The sequence below is a fragment of the Astatotilapia calliptera genome, chromosome 23 (genome assembly GCF_964374335.1).
Source record: "Astatotilapia calliptera chromosome 23, fAstCal68.1, whole genome shotgun sequence".
Lineage (NCBI taxonomy): Eukaryota > Metazoa > Chordata > Actinopteri > Cichliformes > Cichlidae > Astatotilapia > Astatotilapia calliptera.
In genome coordinates, this window is record NC_137443.1 from 19,297,354 (window position 1) to 19,314,756 (window position 17,403).

Below are 17,403 nucleotides of genomic sequence, written 5' to 3' on the forward strand. Positions count from 1 at the left end.
CTTGTGAATGCAAAGAGGTTGTGCCAAAGACGCATGTCATTTCAGACCATGCATGTCAACATGCACACGTAGAATCTCTCTTTATACTTGAAAGGTTCTCCTCTTTGAGAAAAGAATACAAATCGAGGTTTGAAGTGCGCTTGCAGTAGTCAATCAAAGGCCTAATATAGTGTCTGTCATTCAGTGCTCACGCTCTGATGAGCTTTGCAAGCCAGCTAGACAAATTCTTAACAATGCATATTTGTTACTGATGCTTGTCAGAGAAAGACAAAGTCCTTGGACAGTGTCTAAAAATAAAAGACCTTCCTCTCACACACACCTAAAAAGTGATTGCTCAGAAGGGAGTGCTTTTGTACGTGATGATCTCCTGTCTCAAACACAAGCTGCTCTGGAGAGGCTCCTTGTGCCGTCTGCACCAAAATGCTATTCATGGGGGTAGGAGACCAGTGCTGTCAGCCTTGAATGAAATCTTACCTGACTAAACGACCTTACACTTCACACACAATGGTCTCTTCAACGACTGTTAATGGTATTTACCAGAGAAGTGACTTCTGACTAGGGAGTGTTCTGGCATGTGATGATCTCCAAAAGAACCAGCGCTGTTGGAGCAGGGAGCAGGCATCTCTCACCACAGGCCAAAAGGTGCAGGTGAAGTGGAGGAGCTGTGATGGCCGAGAGGTTAAGGCGTTAGATTTGAATTCCAATGGGGGGTTCCCCGCGCAGGTTCAAACCCTGCTCACAGCGAAAATGGGTTACGGGTGCTTCTTTTTCTGCTAAGATAAGGTTGCAATTAGTCGGAGGGGCTCATATACAAAAGTTGCAACGGTGCCCAGGAGCATTGAGTGATTGACAGTTCTCCAATCACCGGTTCACACCACTGTACTTACATACTAATCATTCATGTACAAAATGTGCTTGTCTCCAAGGAGAGTCCCTCTTCTTCTCTCCAGGCTTTATAAACAAAAACGGTGGGAGATGTCGATCAGTGGCATGTGCACAGACTTTGAGTCACATATTAATTCAAACAGGCTGCAGTCCTGTCACTCTTGGTTGACCTTGATGTGATTTGAACACGCAAGCTTCTGATCTGGAGTCAGATGCGCTACCATTGCCCCACAAGGTCCCACAAACCTGCCCCTCTGCCCAAAACTTCTGAAAATCTCTGCAAAGCCAATCCATCTTCTTTCCACACAAGACATCAAAATTGTTGCAGGGGGCTACTTGTTATCACTGCTATAGAAAGGCTAGAATGACAAATCTTAATCCTTTCTGGCTACGTTTGGTTTTCAGTTAGGCGGCAGTACCTGGTCACTGGTCTCCCGGCAAACACAGCCAGCCATTTGGGTACACCCAAAGCAACACAGTGGTCCAACCGTTTACCGTCACTTTAGCAGCAGGTACACCGTTGCCTCCATTGTTGTTCTTGTGTTGCAAACAGGTGATGTCACGCTGTTGAGGTAACAAAGTGAATGGGCTTTGAAGAAGATGTGGCGAACAGGTTATATTCACTAGGATTTGCTTCTTAGTTAGGCAACTTCTGGGTTTAGTCTGTTTTGTCCAATTTTTGGAAGGTGAATGGCTTCTTCCTGGAAACCTATCCCAGACTTGTAAGCAAGCCTTTCGGAGCACAGTTGTTTAGTACGTCCTGAAAACAGACGAGCCTAGCAGAGGATGGTTTCGATCCATCGACCTCTGGGTTATGGGCCCAGCACGCTTCCGCTGCGCCACTCTGCTCCACACGTACCACAAGACTAGCGCTGCTTAAAAGTGGGCCTTCAATAACATCTTGCATGAACAAACTGTGGGAATTCTGAAGGTGGACGGTACCCGTTTGAACACTGACTTTTATAAATCTTTGTCACCTCGGCGTTCAATGCTTCAGAGCTTCTTGGACTGCTTGTCAGGTCTCGTGTGCGGCCCAACAGATTTTAAGCTAGGGTCAGCCAACCATTTCCTCGTTAGCTGCTAACTCGAATCACTGAGCTTATTGTGTGAGCCACTGAGTCGCATAGTCACGTAAACGCTTAGACGTGAAAACACTGACACTTGGTGTTGCGTATGTTTACTTCCTAAATAAACCCATGAACTCTCTTCAATGAACCTTATTTTACCTTTAGTTAACTAAAATCGACGTTCTGTTACACGAACACACTCTGCTGATGCACTTCGATGCTCTTAATACTTCCCGCTGATTGTCAATGGTAGTTCTTATCGGTAGAGATGTAATACCGTCTGTAATCACAAGCACCGACATTAGACACGAAATCTGAATGTATCCAACACAGCGGACACAGTGACATTGTCCACAGTGAAAAACTATCCTGGATATGATGAGCTTGCTTCAGAATGCCAAGCCCAGCTCTGAAGCTGCTTTTAGATTTCATTATCATTCAAAACTGTTTGTTTGCTCGGAATGAAAAGCTTATACTTGATATTTGAATGTTTTTTTCTTTACAATCATTTTGTGAGTTTCTCTTTGGTGCAGTCTTTACTTCTTTCAACTATGTGTTTACATGTATCTCATGGCATGGTTCTCTGTATACCTGCAGCATGCGAGTGTTTTGTTTGCCATTTTTATTCAGTTCCATTTACAGAAGCCCTCTAATTCAGCTACTATTCACATCTATCCAATGTATTCACACCTGGTGCTTTCAGAAAACAATGGAACGTCCAGCTACCCGGGCCCCCTCCCCAGACGGTCAACACTTGCGGCTCCCCCATCAGCTCTACCACTCAGTAAAGCTCACAAATTTCTCCATGTGCCTTCACACCTCTTTCCATACTTGAAAGGGATGTAAACAGACTCTCTAAGACACAGGACCCATGCAAAGCAGCTGGGCCAAATTCGGTGCCTCCATCCACCCTGAGGCACTGTGCTGATCAGTTGTCTACAGTGTTCACTGACACCATCAACAACTCACTGGAGACACGTCATGAGTCATGGACCTGAATTTCTGGACAGACGGACGAGTATGCCACAAGCAACTAAAAACCTCCTATTGGAAGGGAATCACAGGCTGCAGTCCCCTCACTCTCGGCTGACCTCGACGTGATTTGAACACGCAACCTTCTGATCTGGAGTCAGATGCTCTACCATTGCGCCACAAGGTCCCACAAACCTGCCCCTCTGCTCAAAACTTCTGAAAATCTCTGAGAAGCCAGACCATCTTTCCACACAAGCAATTTTTCTGCAACTGGAGGTTGTTCAACTTGTGAATGCAAAGAGGTTGTGCCAAAGACGCATGTCATTTCAGACCATGCATGTCAACATGCACACGTAGAATCTCTCTTTATACTTGAAAGGTTCTCCTCTTTGAGAAAAGAATACAAATCGAGGTTTGAAGTGCGCTTGCAGTAGTCAATCAAAGGCCTAATATAGTGTCTGTCATTCAGTGCTCACGCTCTGATGAGCTTTGCAAGCCAGCTAGACAAATTCTTAACAATGCATATTTGTTACTGATGCTTGTCAGAGAAAGACAAAGTCCTTGGACAGTGTCTAAAAATAAAAGACCTTCCTCTCACACACACCTAAAAAGTGATTGCTCAGAAGGGAGTGCTTTTGTACGTGATGATCTCCTGTCTCAAACACAAGCTGCTCTGGAGAGGCTCCTTGTGCCGTCTGCACCAAAATGCTATTCATGGGGGTAGGAGACCAGTGCTGTCAGCCTTGAATGAAATCTTACCTGACTAAACGACCTTACACTTCACACACAATGGTCTCTTCAACGACTGTTAATGGTATTTACCAGAGAAGTGACTTCTGACTAGGGAGTGTTCTGGCATGTGATGATCTCCAAAAGAACCAGCGCTGTTGGAGCAGGGAGCAGGCATCTCTCACCACAGGCCAAAAGGTGCAGGTGAAGTGGAGGAGCTGTGATGGCCGAGAGGTTAAGGCGTTAGATTTGAATTCCAATGGGGGGTTCCCCGCGCAGGTTCAAACCCTGCTCACAGCGAAAATGGGTTACGGGTGCTTCTTTTTCTGCTAAGATAAGGTTGCAATTAGTCGGAGGGGCTCATATACAAAAGTTGCAACGGTGCCCAGGAGCATTGAGTGATTGACAGTTCTCCAATCACCGGTTCACACCACTGTACTTACATACTAATCATTCATGTACAAAATGTGCTTGTCTCCAAGGAGAGTCCCTCTTCTTCTCTCCAGGCTTTATAAACAAAAACGGTGGGAGATGTCGATCAGTGGCATGTGCACAGACTTTGAGTCACATATTAATTCAAACAGGCTGCAGTCCTGTCACTCTTGGTTGACCTTGATGTGATTTGAACACGCAAGCTTCTGATCTGGAGTCAGATGCGCTACCATTGCCCTACAAGGTCCCACAAACCTGCCCCTCTGCCCAAAACTTCTGAAAATCTCTGCAAAGCCAATCCATCTTCTTTCCACACAAGACATCAAAATTGTTGCAGGGGGCTACTTGTTATCACTGCTATAGAAAGGCTAGAATGACAAATCTTAATCCTTTCTGGCTACGTTTGGTTTTCAGTTAGGCGGCAGTACCTGGTCACTGGTCTCCCGGCAAACACAGCCAGCCATTTGGGTACACCCAAAGCAACACAGTGGTCCAACCGTTTACCGTCACTTTAGCAGCAGGTACACCGTTGCCTCCATTGTTGTTCTTGTGTTGCAAACAGGTGATGTCACGCTGTTGAGGTAACAAAGTGAATGGGCTTTGAAGAAGATGTGGCGAACAGGTTATATTCACTAGGATTTGCTTCTTAGTTAGGCAACTTCTGGGTTTAGTCTGTTTTGTCCAATTTTTGGAAGGTGAATGGCTTCTTCCTGGAAACCTATCCCAGACTTGTAAGCAAGCCTTTCGGAGCACAGTTGTTTAGTACGTCCTGAAAACAGACGAGCCTAGCAGAGGATGGTTTCGATCCATCGACCTCTGGGTTATGGGCCCAGCACGCTTCCGCTGCGCCACTCTGCTCCACACGTACCACAAGACTAGCGCTGCTTAAAAGTGGGCCTTCAATAACATCTTGCATGAACAAACTGTGGGAATTCTGAAGGTGGACGGTACCCGTTTGAACACTGACTTTTATAAATCTTTGTCACCTCGGCGTTCAATGCTTCAGAGCTTCTTGGACTGCTTGTCAGGTCTCGTGTGCGGCCCAACAGATTTTAAGCTAGGGTCAGCCAACCATTTCCTCGTTAGCTGCTAACTCGAATCACTGAGCTTATTGTGTGAGCCACTGAGTCGCATAGTCACGTAAACGCTTAGACGTGAAAACACTGACACTTGGTGTTGCGTATGTTTACTTCCTAAATAAACCCATGAACTCTCTTCAATGAACCTTATTTTACCTTTAGTTAACTAAAATCGACGTTCTGTTACACGAACACACTCTGCTGATGCACTTCGATGCTCTTAATACTTCCCGCTGATTGTCAATGGTAGTTCTTATCGGTAGAGATGTAATACCGTCTGTAATCACAAGCACCGACATTAGACACGAAATCTGAATGTATCCAACACAGCGGACACAGTGACATTGTCCACAGTGAAAAACTATCCTGGATATGATGAGCTTGCTTCAGAATGCCAAGCCCAGCTCTGAAGCTGCTTTTAGATTTCATTATCATTCAAAACTGTTTGTTTGCTCGGAATGAAAAGCTTATACTTGATATTTGAATGTTTTTTTCTTTACAATCATTTTGTGAGTTTCTCTTTGGTGCAGTCTTTACTTCTTTCAACTATGTGTTTACATGTATCTCATGGCATGGTTCTCTGTATACCTGCAGCATGCGAGTGTTTTGTTTGCCATTTTTATTCAGTTCCATTTACAGAAGCCCTCTAATTCAGCTACTATTCACATCTATCCAATGTATTCACACCTGGTGCTTTCAGAAAACAATGGAACGTCCAGCTACCCGGGCCCCCTCCCCAGACGGTCAACACTTGCGGCTCCCCCATCAGCTCTACCACTCAGTAAAGCTCACAAATTTCTCCATGTGCCTTCACACCTCTTTCCATACTTGAAAGGGATGTAAACAGACTCTCTAAGACACAGGACCCATGCAAAGCAGCTGGGCCAAATTCGGTGCCTCCATCCACCCTGAGGCACTGTGCTGATCAGTTGTCTACAGTGTTCACTGACACCATCAACAACTCACTGGAGACACGTCATGAGTCATGGACCTGAATTTCTGGACAGACGGACGAGTATGCCACAAGCAACTAAAAACCTCCTATTGGAAGGGAATCACAGGCTGCAGTCCCCTCACTCTCGGCTGACCTCGACGTGATTTGAACACGCAACCTTCTGATCTGGAGTCAGATGCTCTACCATTGCGCCACAAGGTCCCACAAACCTGCCCCTCTGCTCAAAACTTCTGAAAATCTCTGAGAAGCCAGACCATCTTTCCACACAAGCAATTTTTCTGCAACTGGAGGTTGTTCAACTTGTGAATGCAAAGAGGTTGTGCCAAAGACGCATGTCATTTCAGACCATGCATGTCAACATGCACACGTAGAATCTCTCTTTATACTTGAAAGGTTCTCCTCTTTGAGAAAAGAATACAAATCGAGGTTTGAAGTGCGCTTGCAGTAGTCAATCAAAGGCCTAATATAGTGTCTGTCATTCAGTGCTCACGCTCTGATGAGCTTTGCAAGCCAGCTAGACAAATTCTTAACAATGCATATTTGTTACTGATGCTTGTCAGAGAAAGACAAAGTCCTTGGACAGTGTCTAAAAATAAAAGACCTTCCTCTCACACACACCTAAAAAGTGATTGCTCAGAAGGGAGTGCTTTTGTACGTGATGATCTCCTGTCTCAAACACAAGCTGCTCTGGAGAGGCTCCTTGTGCCGTCTGCACCAAAATGCTATTCATGGGGGTAGGAGACCAGTGCTGTCAGCCTTGAATGAAATCTTACCTGACTAAACGACCTTACACTTCACACACAATGGTCTCTTCAACGACTGTTAATGGTATTTACCAGAGAAGTGACTTCTGACTAGGGAGTGTTCTGGCATGTGATGATCTCCAAAAGAACCAGCGCTGTTGGAGCAGGGAGCAGGCATCTCTCACCACAGGCCAAAAGGTGCAGGTGAAGTGGAGGAGCTGTGATGGCCGAGAGGTTAAGGCGTTAGATTTGAATTCCAATGGGGGGTTCCCCGCGCAGGTTCAAACCCTGCTCACAGCGAAAATGGGTTACGGGTGCTTCTTTTTCTGCTAAGATAAGGTTGCAATTAGTCGGAGGGGCTCATATACAAAAGTTGCAACGGTGCCCAGGAGCATTGAGTGATTGACAGTTCTCCAATCACCGGTTCACACCACTGTACTTACATACTAATCATTCATGTACAAAATGTGCTTGTCTCCAAGGAGAGTCCCTCTTCTTCTCTCCAGGCTTTATAAACAAAAACGGTGGGAGATGTCGATCAGTGGCATGTGCACAGACTTTGAGTCACATATTAATTCAAACAGGCTGCAGTCCTGTCACTCTTGGTTGACCTTGATGTGATTTGAACACGCAAGCTTCTGATCTGGAGTCAGATGCGCTACCATTGCCCTACAAGGTCCCACAAACCTGCCCCTCTGCCCAAAACTTCTGAAAATCTCTGCAAAGCCAATCCATCTTCTTTCCACACAAGACATCAAAATTGTTGCAGGGGGCTACTTGTTATCACTGCTATAGAAAGGCTAGAATGACAAATCTTAATCCTTTCTGGCTACGTTTGGTTTTCAGTTAGGCGGCAGTACCTGGTCACTGGTCTCCCGGCAAACACAGCCAGCCATTTGGGTACACCCAAAGCAACACAGTGGTCCAACCGTTTACCGTCACTTTAGCAGCAGGTACACCGTTGCCTCCATTGTTGTTCTTGTGTTGCAAACAGGTGATGTCACGCTGTTGAGGTAACAAAGTGAATGGGCTTTGAAGAAGATGTGGCGAACAGGTTATATTCACTAGGATTTGCTTCTTAGTTAGGCAACTTCTGGGTTTAGTCTGTTTTGTCCAATTTTTGGAAGGTGAATGGCTTCTTCCTGGAAACCTATCCCAGACTTGTAAGCAAGCCTTTCGGAGCACAGTTGTTTAGTACGTCCTGAAAACAGACGAGCCTAGCAGAGGATGGTTTCGATCCATCGACCTCTGGGTTATGGGCCCAGCACGCTTCCGCTGCGCCACTCTGCTCCACACGTACCACAAGACTAGCGCTGCTTAAAAGTGGGCCTTCAATAACATCTTGCATGAACAAACTGTGGGAATTCTGAAGGTGGACGGTACCCGTTTGAACACTGACTTTTATAAATCTTTGTCACCTCGGCGTTCAATGCTTCAGAGCTTCTTGGACTGCTTGTCAGGTCTCGTGTGCGGCCCAACAGATTTTAAGCTAGGGTCAGCCAACCATTTCCTCGTTAGCTGCTAACTCGAATCACTGAGCTTATTGTGTGAGCCACTGAGTCGCATAGTCACGTAAACGCTTAGACGTGAAAACACTGACACTTGGTGTTGCGTATGTTTACTTCCTAAATAAACCCATGAACTCTCTTCAATGAACCTTATTTTACCTTTAGTTAACTAAAATCGACGTTCTGTTACACGAACACACTCTGCTGATGCACTTCGATGCTCTTAATACTTTCCGCTGATTGTCAATGGTAGTTCTTATCGGTAGAGATGTAATACCGTCTGTAATCACAAGCACCGACATTAGACACGAAATCTGAATGTATCCAACACAGCGGACACAGTGACATTGTCCACAGTGAAAAACTATCCTGGATATGATGAGCTTGCTTCAGAATGCCAAGCCCAGCTCTGAAGCTGCTTTTAGATTTCATTATCATTCAAAACTGTTTGTTTGCTCGGAATGAAAAACTTATACTTGATATTTGAATGTTTTTTTCTTTACAATAATTTTGTGAGTTTCTCTTTGGTGCAGTCTTTACTTCTTTCAACTATGTGTTTACATGTATCACATGGCATTGCTCTCTGTATACCTGCAGCATGCGGGTGTTTTGTTTGCCATTTTTATTCAGTTCCATTTACAGAAGCCCTCTAATTCAGCTACTATTCACACCTATCCAATGTATTCACACCTGGTGCTTTCAGAAAACAATGGAACGTCCAGCTACCCGGGCCCCCTCCCCAGACGGTCAACACTTGCGGCTCCCCCATCACCTCTACCACTCAGTAAAGCTCACAAATTTCTCCATGTGCCTTCACACCTCTTTCCATACTTGAAAGGGATGTAAACAGACTCTCTAAGACACAGGACCCATGCAAAGCAGCTGGGCCAAATTCGGTGCCTCCATCCACCCTGAGGCACTGTGCTGATCAGTTGTCTACAGTGTTCACTGACACCATCAACAACTCACTGGAGACACGTCATGAGTCATGGACCTGAATTTCTGGACAGACGGACGAGTATGCCACAAGCAACTAAAAACCTCCTATTGGAAGGGAATCACAGGCTGCAGTCCCCTCACTCTCGGCTGACCTTGACGTGATTTGAACACGCAACCTTCTGATCTGGAGTCAGATGCGCTACCATTGCGCCACAAGGTCCCACAAACCTGGCCCTCTGCTCAAAACTTCTGAAAATCTCTGAGAAGCCAGACCATCTTTCCACACAAGCAATTTTTCTGCAACTGGAGGTTGTTCAACTTGTGAATGCAAAGAGGTTGTGCCAAAGACGCATGTCATTTCAGACCATGCATGTCAACATGCACACGTAGAATCTCTCTTTATACTTGAAAGGTTCTCCTCTTTGAGAAAAGAATACAAATCGAGGTTTGAAGTGCGCTTGCAGTAGTCAATCAAAGGCCTAATATAGTGTCTGTCATTCAGTGCTCACGCTCTGATGAGCTTTGCAAGCCAGCTAGACAAATTCTTAACAATGCATATTTGTTACTGATGCTTGTCAGAGAAAGACAAAGTCCTTGGACAGTGTCTAAAAATAAAAGACCTTCCTCTCACACACACCTAAAAAGTGATTGCTCAGAAGGGAGTGCTTTTGTACGTGATGATCTCCTGTCTCAAACACAAGCTGCTCTGGAGAGGCTCCTTGTGCCGTCTGCACCAAAATGCTATTCATGGGGGTAGGAGACCAGTGCTGTCAGCCTTGAATGAAATCTTACCTGACTAAACGACCTTACACTTCACACACAATGGTCTCTTCAACGACTGTTAATGGTATTTACCAGAGAAGTGACTTCTGACTAGGGAGTGTTCTGGCATGTGATGATCTCCAAAAGAACCAGCGCTGTTGGAGCAGGGAGCAGGCATCTCTCACCACAGGCCAAAAGGTGCAGGTGAAGTGGAGGAGCTGTGATGGCCGAGAGGTTAAGGCGTTGGATTTGAAATCCAATGGGGGGTTCCCCGCGCAGGTTCAAACCCTGCTCACAGCGAAAATGCGTTACGGGTGCTTCTTTTTCTGCTAAGATAAGGTTGCAATTAGTCGGAGGGGCTCATATACAAAAGTTGCAACGGTGCCCAGGAGCATTGAGTGATTGACAGTTCTCCAATCACCGGTTCACACCACTGTACTTACATACTAATCATTCATGTACAAAATGTGCTTGTCTCCAAGGAGAGTCCCTCTTCTTCTCTCCAGGCTTTATAAACAAAAACGGTGGGAGATGTCGATCAGTGGCATGTGCACAGACTTTGAGTCACATATTAATTCAAACAGGCTGCAGTCCTGTCACTCTTGGTTGACCTTGATGTGATTTGAACACGCAAGCTTCTGATCTGGAGTCAGATGCGCTACCATTGCCCTACAAGGTCCCACAAACCTGCCCCTCTGCCCAAAACTTCTGAAAATCTCTGCAAAGCCAATCCATCTTCTTTCCACACAAGACATCAAAATTGTTGCAGGGGGCTACTTGTTATCACTGCTATAGAAAGGCTAGAATGACAAATCTTAATCCTTTCTGGCTACGTTTGGTTTTCAGTTAGGCGGCAGTACCTGGTCACTGGTCTCCCGGCAAACACAGCCAGCCATTTGGGTACACCCAAAGCAACACAGTGGTCCAACCGTTTACCGTCACTTTAGCAGCAGGTACACCGTTGCCTCCATTGTTGTTCTTGTGTTGCAAACAGGTGATGTCACGCTGTTGAGGTAACAAAGTGAATGGGCTTTGAAGAAGATGTGGCGAACAGGTTATATTCACTAGGATTTGCTTCTTAGTTAGGCAACTTCTGGGTTTAGTCTGTTTTGTCCAATTTTTGGAAGGTGAATGGCTTCTTCCTGGAAACCCATCCCAGACTTGTAAGCAAGCCTTTCGGAGAACAGTTGTTTAGTACGTCCTGAAAACAGACGAGCCTAGCAGAGGATGGTTTCGATCCATCGACCTCTGGGTTATGGGCCCAGCACGCTTCCGCTGCGCCACTCTGCTCCACACGTACCACAAGACTAGCGCTGCTTAAAAGTGGGCCTTCAATAACATCTTGCATGAACAAACTGTGGGAATTCTGAAGGTGGACGGTACCCGTTTGAACACTGACTTTTATAAATCTTTGTCACCTCGGCGTTCAATGCTTCAGAGCTTCTTGGACTGCTTGTCAGGTCTCGTGTGCGGCCCAACAGATTTCAAGCTAGGGTCAGCCAACCATTTCCTCGTTAGCTGCTAACTCGAATCACTGAGCTTATTGTGTGAGCCACTGAGTCGCATAGTCACGTAAACGCTTAGACGTGAAAACACTGACACTTGGTGTTGCGTATGTTTACTTCCTAAATAAACCCATGAACTCTCTTCAATGAACCTTATTTTACCTTTCGTTAACTAAAATCGACGTTCTGTTACACGAACACACTCTGCTGATGCACTTCGATGCTCTTAATACTTCCCACTGATTGTCAATGGTAGTTCTTATCGGTAGAGATGTAATACCGTCTGTAATCACAAGCACCGACATTAGACACGAAATCTGAATGTATCCAACACAGCGGACACAGTGACATTGTCCACAGTGAAAAACTATCCTGGATATGATGAGCTTGCTTCAGAATGCCAAGCCCAGCTCTGAAGCTGCTTTTAGATTTCATTATCATTCAAAACTGTTTGTTTGCTCGGAATGAAAAACTTATACTTGATATTTGAATGTTTTTTTCTTTACAATCATTTTGTGAGTTTCTCTTTGGTGCAGTCTTTACTTCTTTCAACTATGTGTTTACATGTATCACATGGCATTGCTCTCTGTATACCTGCAGCATGTGGGTGTTTTGTTTGCCATTTTTATTCAGTTCCATTTACAGAAGCCCTCTAATTCAGCTACTATTCACACCTATCCAATGTATTCACACCTGGTGCTTTCAGAAAACAATGGAACGTCCAGCTACCCGGGCCCCCTCCCCAGACGGTCAACACTTGCGGCTCCCCCATCACCTCTACCACTCAGTAAAGCTCACAAATTTCTCCATGTGCCTTCACACCTCTTTCCATACTTGAAAGGGATGTAAACAGACTCTCTAAGACACAGGACCCATGCAAAGCAGCTGGGCCAAATTCGGTGCCTCCATCCACCCTGAGGCACTGTGCTGATCAGTTGTCTACAGTGTTCACTGACACCATCAACAACTCACTGGAGACACGTCATGAGTCATGGACCTGAATTTCTGGACAGATGGACGAGTATGCCACAAGCAACTAAAAACCTCCTATTGGAAGGGAATCACAGGCTGCAGTCCCCTCACTCTCGGCTGACCTTGACGTGATTTGAACACGCAACCTTCTGATCTGGAGTCAGATGCGCTACCATTGCGCCACAAGGTCCCACAAACCTGGCCCTCTGCTCAAAACTTCTGAAAATCTCTGAGAAGCCAGACCATCTTTCCACACAAGCAATTTTTCTGCAACTGGAGGTTGTTCAACTTGTGAATGCAAAGAGGTTGTGCCAAAGACGCATGTCATTTCAGACCATGCATGTCAACATGCACACGTAGAATCTCTCTTTATACTTGAAAGGTTCTCCTCTTTGAGAAAAGAATACAAATCGAGGTTTGAAGTGCGCTTGCAGTAGTCAATCAAAGGCCTAATATAGTGTCTGTCATTCAGTGCTCACGCTCTGATGAGCTTTGCAAGCCAGCTAGACAAATTCTTAACAATGCATATTTGTTACTGATGCTTGTCAGAGAAAGACAAAGTCCTTGGACAGTGTCTAAAAATAAAAGACCTTCCTCTCACACACACCTAAAAAGTGATTGCTCAGAAGGGAGTGCTTTTGTACGTGATGATCTCCTGTCTCAAACACAAGCTGCTCTGGAGAGGCTCCTTGTGCCGTCTGCACCAAAATGCTATTCATGGGGGTAGGAGACCAGTGCTGTCAGCCTTGAATGAAATCTTACCTGACTAAACGACCTTACACTTCACACACAATGGTCTCTTCAACGACTGTTAATGGTATTTACCAGAGAAGTGACTTCTGACTAGGGAGTGTTCTGGCATGTGATGATCTCCAAAAGAACCAGCGCTGTTGGAGCAGGGAGCAGGCATCTCTCACCACAGGCCAAAAGGTGCAGGTGAAGTGGAGGAGCTGTGATGGCCGAGAGGTTAAGGCGTTGGATTTGAAATCCAATGGGGGGTTCCCCGCGCAGGTTCAAACCCTGCTCACAGCAAAAATGCGTTACGGGTGCTTCTTTTTCTGCTAAGATAAGGTTGCAATTAGTCGGAGGGGCTCATATACAAAAGTTGCAACGGTGCCCAGGAGCATTGAGTGATTGACAGTTCTCCAATCACCGGTTCACACCACTGTACTTACATACTAATCATTCATGTACAAAATGTGCTTGTCTCCAAGGAGAGTCCCTCTTCTTCTCTCCAGGCTTTATAAACAAAAACGGTGGGAGATGTCGATCAGTGGCATGTGCACAGACTTTGAGTCACATATTAATTCAAACAGGCTGCAGTCCTGTCACTCTTGGTTGACCTTGATGTGATTTGAACACGCAAGCTTCTGATCTGGAGTCAGATGCGCTACCATTGCCCCACAAGGTCCCACAAACCTGCCCCTCTGCCCAAAACTTCTGAAAATCTCTGCAAAGCCAATCCATCTTCTTTCCACACAAGACATCAAAATTGTTGCAGGGGGCTACTTGTTATCACTGCTATAGAAAGGCTAGAATGACAAATCTTAATCCTTTCTGGCTACGTTTGGTTTTCAGTTAGGCGGCAGTACCTGGTCACTGGTCTCCCGGCAAACACAGCCAGCCATTTGGGTACACCCAAAGCAACACAGTGGTCCAACCGTTTACCGTCACTTTAGCAGCAGGTACACCGTTGCCTCCATTGTTGTTCTTGTGTTGCAAACAGGTGATGTCACGCTGTTGAGGTAACAAAGTGAATGGGCTTTGAAGAAGATGTGGCGAACAGGTTATATTCACTAGGATTTGCTTCTTAGTTAGGCAACTTCTGGGTTTAGTCTGTTTTGTCCAATTTTTGGAAGGTGAATGGCTTCTTCCTGGAAACCTATCCCAGACTTGTAAGCAAGCCTTTCGGAGCACAGTTGTTTAGTACGTCCTGAAAACAGACGAGCCTAGCAGAGGATGGTTTCGATCCATCGACCTCTGGGTTATGGGCCCAGCACGCTTCCGCTGCGCCACTCTGCTCCACACGTACCACAAGACTAGCGCTGCTTAAAAGTGGGCCTTCAATAACATCTTGCATGAACAAACTGTGGGAATTCTGAAGGTGGACGGTACCCGTTTGAACACTGACTTTTATAAATCTTTGTCACCTCGGCGTTCAATGCTTCAGAGCTTCTTGGACTGCTTGTCAGGTCTCGTGTGCGGCCCAACAGATTTTAAGCTAGGGTCAGCCAACCATTTCCTCGTTAGCTGCTAACTCGAATCACTGAGCTTATTGTGTGAGCCACTGAGTCGCATAGTCACGTAAACGCTTAGACGTGAAAACACTGACACTTGGTGTTGCGTATGTTTACTTCCTAAATAAACCCATGAACTCTCTTCAATGAACCTTATTTTACCTTTAGTTAACTAAAATCGACGTTCTGTTACACGAACACACTCTGCTGATGCACTTCGATGCTCTTAATACTTTCCGCTGATTGTCAATGGTAGTTCTTATCGGTAGAGATGTAATACCGTCTGTAATCACAAGCACCGACATTAGACACGAAATCTGAATGTATCCAACACAGCGGACACAGTGACATTGTCCACAGTGAAAAACTATCCTGGATATGATGAGCTTGCTTCAGAATGCCAAGCCCAGCTCTGAAGCTGCTTTTAGATTTCATTATCATTCAAAACTGTTTGTTTGCTCGGAATGAAAAACTTATACTTGATATTTGAATGTTTTTTTCTTTACAATAATTTTGTGAGTTTCTCTTTGGTGCAGTCTTTACTTCTTTCAACTATGTGTTTACATGTATCACATGGCATTGCTCTCTGTATACCTGCAGCATGCGGGTGTTTTGTTTGCCATTTTTATTCAGTTCCATTTACAGAAGCCCTCTAATTCAGCTACTATTCACACCTATCCAATGTATTCACACCTGGTGCTTTCAGAAAACAATGGAACGTCCAGCTACCCGGGCCCCCTCCCCAGACGGTCAACACTTGCGGCTCCCCCATCACCTCTACCACTCAGTAAAGCTCACAAATTTCTCCATGTGCCTTCACACCTCTTTCCATACTTGAAAGGGATGTAAACAGACTCTCTAAGACACAGGACCCATGCAAAGCAGCTGGGCCAAATTCGGTGCCTCCATCCACCCTGAGGCACTGTGCTGATCAGTTGTCTACAGTGTTCACTGACACCATCAACAACTCACTGGAGACACGTCATGAGTCATGGACCTGAATTTCTGGACAGACGGACGAGTATGCCACAAGCAACTAAAAACCTCCTATTGGAAGGGAATCACAGGCTGCAGTCCCCTCACTCTCGGCTGACCTTGACGTGATTTGAACACGCAACCTTCTGATCTGGAGTCAGATGCGCTACCATTGCGCCACAAGGTCCCACAAACCTGGCCCTCTGCTCAAAACTTCTGAAAATCTCTGAGAAGCCAGACCATCTTTCCACACAAGCAATTTTTCTGCAACTGGAGGTTGTTCAACTTGTGAATGCAAAGAGGTTGTGCCAAAGACGCATGTCATTTCAGACCATGCATGTCAACATGCACACGTAGAATCTCTCTTTATACTTGAAAGGTTCTCCTCTTTGAGAAAAGAATACAAATCGAGGTTTGAAGTGCGCTTGCAGTAGTCAATCAAAGGCCTAATATAGTGTCTGTCATTCAGTGCTCACGCTCTGATGAGCTTTGCAAGCCAGCTAGACAAATTCTTAACAATGCATATTTGTTACTGATGCTTGTCAGAGAAAGACAAAGTCCTTGGACAGTGTCTAAAAATAAAAGACCTTCCTCTCACACACACCTAAAAAGTGATTGCTCAGAAGGGAGTGCTTTTGTACGTGATGATCTCCTGTCTCAAACACAAGCTGCTCTGGAGAGGCTCCTTGTGCCGTCTGCACCAAAATGCTATTCATGGGGGTAGGAGACCAGTGCTGTCAGCCTTGAATGAAATCTTACCTGACTAAACGACCTTACACTTCACACACAATGGTCTCTTCAACGACTGTTAATGGTATTTACCAGAGAAGTGACTTCTGACTAGGGAGTGTTCTGGCATGTGATGATCTCCAAAAGAACCAGCGCTGTTGGAGCAGGGAGCAGGCATCTCTCACCACAGGCCAAAAGGTGCAGGTGAAGTGGAGGAGCTGTGATGGCCGAGAGGTTAAGGCGTTGGATTTGAAATCCAATGGGGGGTTCCCCGCGCAGGTTCAAACCCTGCTCACAGCGAAAATGCGTTACGGGTGCTTCTTTTTCTGCTAAGATAAGGTTGCAATTAGTCGGAGGGGCTCATATACAAAAGTTGCAACGGTGCCCAGGAGCATTGAGTGATTGACAGTTCTCCAATCACCGGTTCACACCACTGTACTTACATACTAATCATTCATGTACAAAATGTGCTTGTCTCCAAGGAGAGTCCCTCTTCTTCTCTCCAGGCTTTATAAACAAAAACGGTGGGAGATGTCGATCAGTGGCATGTGCACAGACTTTGAGTCACATATTAATTCAAACAGGCTGCAGTCCTGTCACTCTTGGTTGACCTTGATGTGATTTGAACACGCAAGCTTCTGATCTGGAGTCAGATGCGCTACCATTGCCCCACAAGGTCCCACAAACCTGCCCCTCTGCCCAAAACTTCTGAAAATCTCTGCAAAGCCAATCCATCTTCTTTCCACACAAGACATCAAAATTGTTGCAGGGGGCTACTTGTTATCACTGCTATAGAAAGGCTAGAATGACAAATCTTAATCCTTTCTGGCTACGTTTGGTTTTCAGTTAGGCGGCAGTACCTGGTCACTGGTCTCCCGGCAAACACAGCCAGCCATTTGGGTACACCCAAAGCA

General features: G+C 45.6%; 11 non-coding genes across 11 annotated transcripts; 6 read left to right on the forward strand and 5 right to left on the reverse strand.

The window, feature by feature from the left end:
* Positions 1 to 661: 661 nt before the first annotated feature.
* Positions 662 to 744, forward strand: trnas-uga (transfer RNA serine (anticodon UGA)). Its single transcript has one exon. It is a non-coding gene; the product is annotated as a tRNA-Ser (tRNA).
* A 2,295-nt stretch (positions 745 to 3,039) lies between these two features.
* trnaw-cca (transfer RNA tryptophan (anticodon CCA)) lies at positions 3,040 to 3,111 on the reverse strand. Its single transcript has one exon. It is a non-coding gene; the product is annotated as a tRNA-Trp (tRNA).
* A 759-nt stretch (positions 3,112 to 3,870) lies between these two features.
* On the forward strand, positions 3,871 to 3,953 carry trnas-uga (transfer RNA serine (anticodon UGA)). Its single transcript has one exon. It is a non-coding gene; the product is annotated as a tRNA-Ser (tRNA).
* A 2,295-nt stretch (positions 3,954 to 6,248) lies between these two features.
* On the reverse strand, positions 6,249 to 6,320 carry trnaw-cca (transfer RNA tryptophan (anticodon CCA)). The gene has a single exon. It is a non-coding gene; the product is annotated as a tRNA-Trp (tRNA).
* Positions 6,321 to 7,079: 759 nt separating this feature from the next.
* Positions 7,080 to 7,162, forward strand: trnas-uga (transfer RNA serine (anticodon UGA)). The gene has a single exon. It is a non-coding gene; the product is annotated as a tRNA-Ser (tRNA).
* A 2,295-nt stretch (positions 7,163 to 9,457) lies between these two features.
* trnaw-cca (transfer RNA tryptophan (anticodon CCA)) lies at positions 9,458 to 9,529 on the reverse strand. Its single transcript has one exon. It is a non-coding gene; the product is annotated as a tRNA-Trp (tRNA).
* A 759-nt stretch (positions 9,530 to 10,288) lies between these two features.
* trnas-uga (transfer RNA serine (anticodon UGA)) lies at positions 10,289 to 10,371 on the forward strand. Its single transcript has one exon. It is a non-coding gene; the product is annotated as a tRNA-Ser (tRNA).
* A 2,295-nt stretch (positions 10,372 to 12,666) lies between these two features.
* trnaw-cca (transfer RNA tryptophan (anticodon CCA)) lies at positions 12,667 to 12,738 on the reverse strand. Its single transcript has one exon. It is a non-coding gene; the product is annotated as a tRNA-Trp (tRNA).
* A 759-nt stretch (positions 12,739 to 13,497) lies between these two features.
* trnas-uga (transfer RNA serine (anticodon UGA)) lies at positions 13,498 to 13,580 on the forward strand. The gene has a single exon. It is a non-coding gene; the product is annotated as a tRNA-Ser (tRNA).
* A 2,295-nt stretch (positions 13,581 to 15,875) lies between these two features.
* Positions 15,876 to 15,947, reverse strand: trnaw-cca (transfer RNA tryptophan (anticodon CCA)). Its single transcript has one exon. It is a non-coding gene; the product is annotated as a tRNA-Trp (tRNA).
* Positions 15,948 to 16,706: 759 nt separating this feature from the next.
* trnas-uga (transfer RNA serine (anticodon UGA)) lies at positions 16,707 to 16,789 on the forward strand. Its single transcript has one exon. It is a non-coding gene; the product is annotated as a tRNA-Ser (tRNA).
* Positions 16,790 to 17,403: the final 614 nt, after the last annotated feature.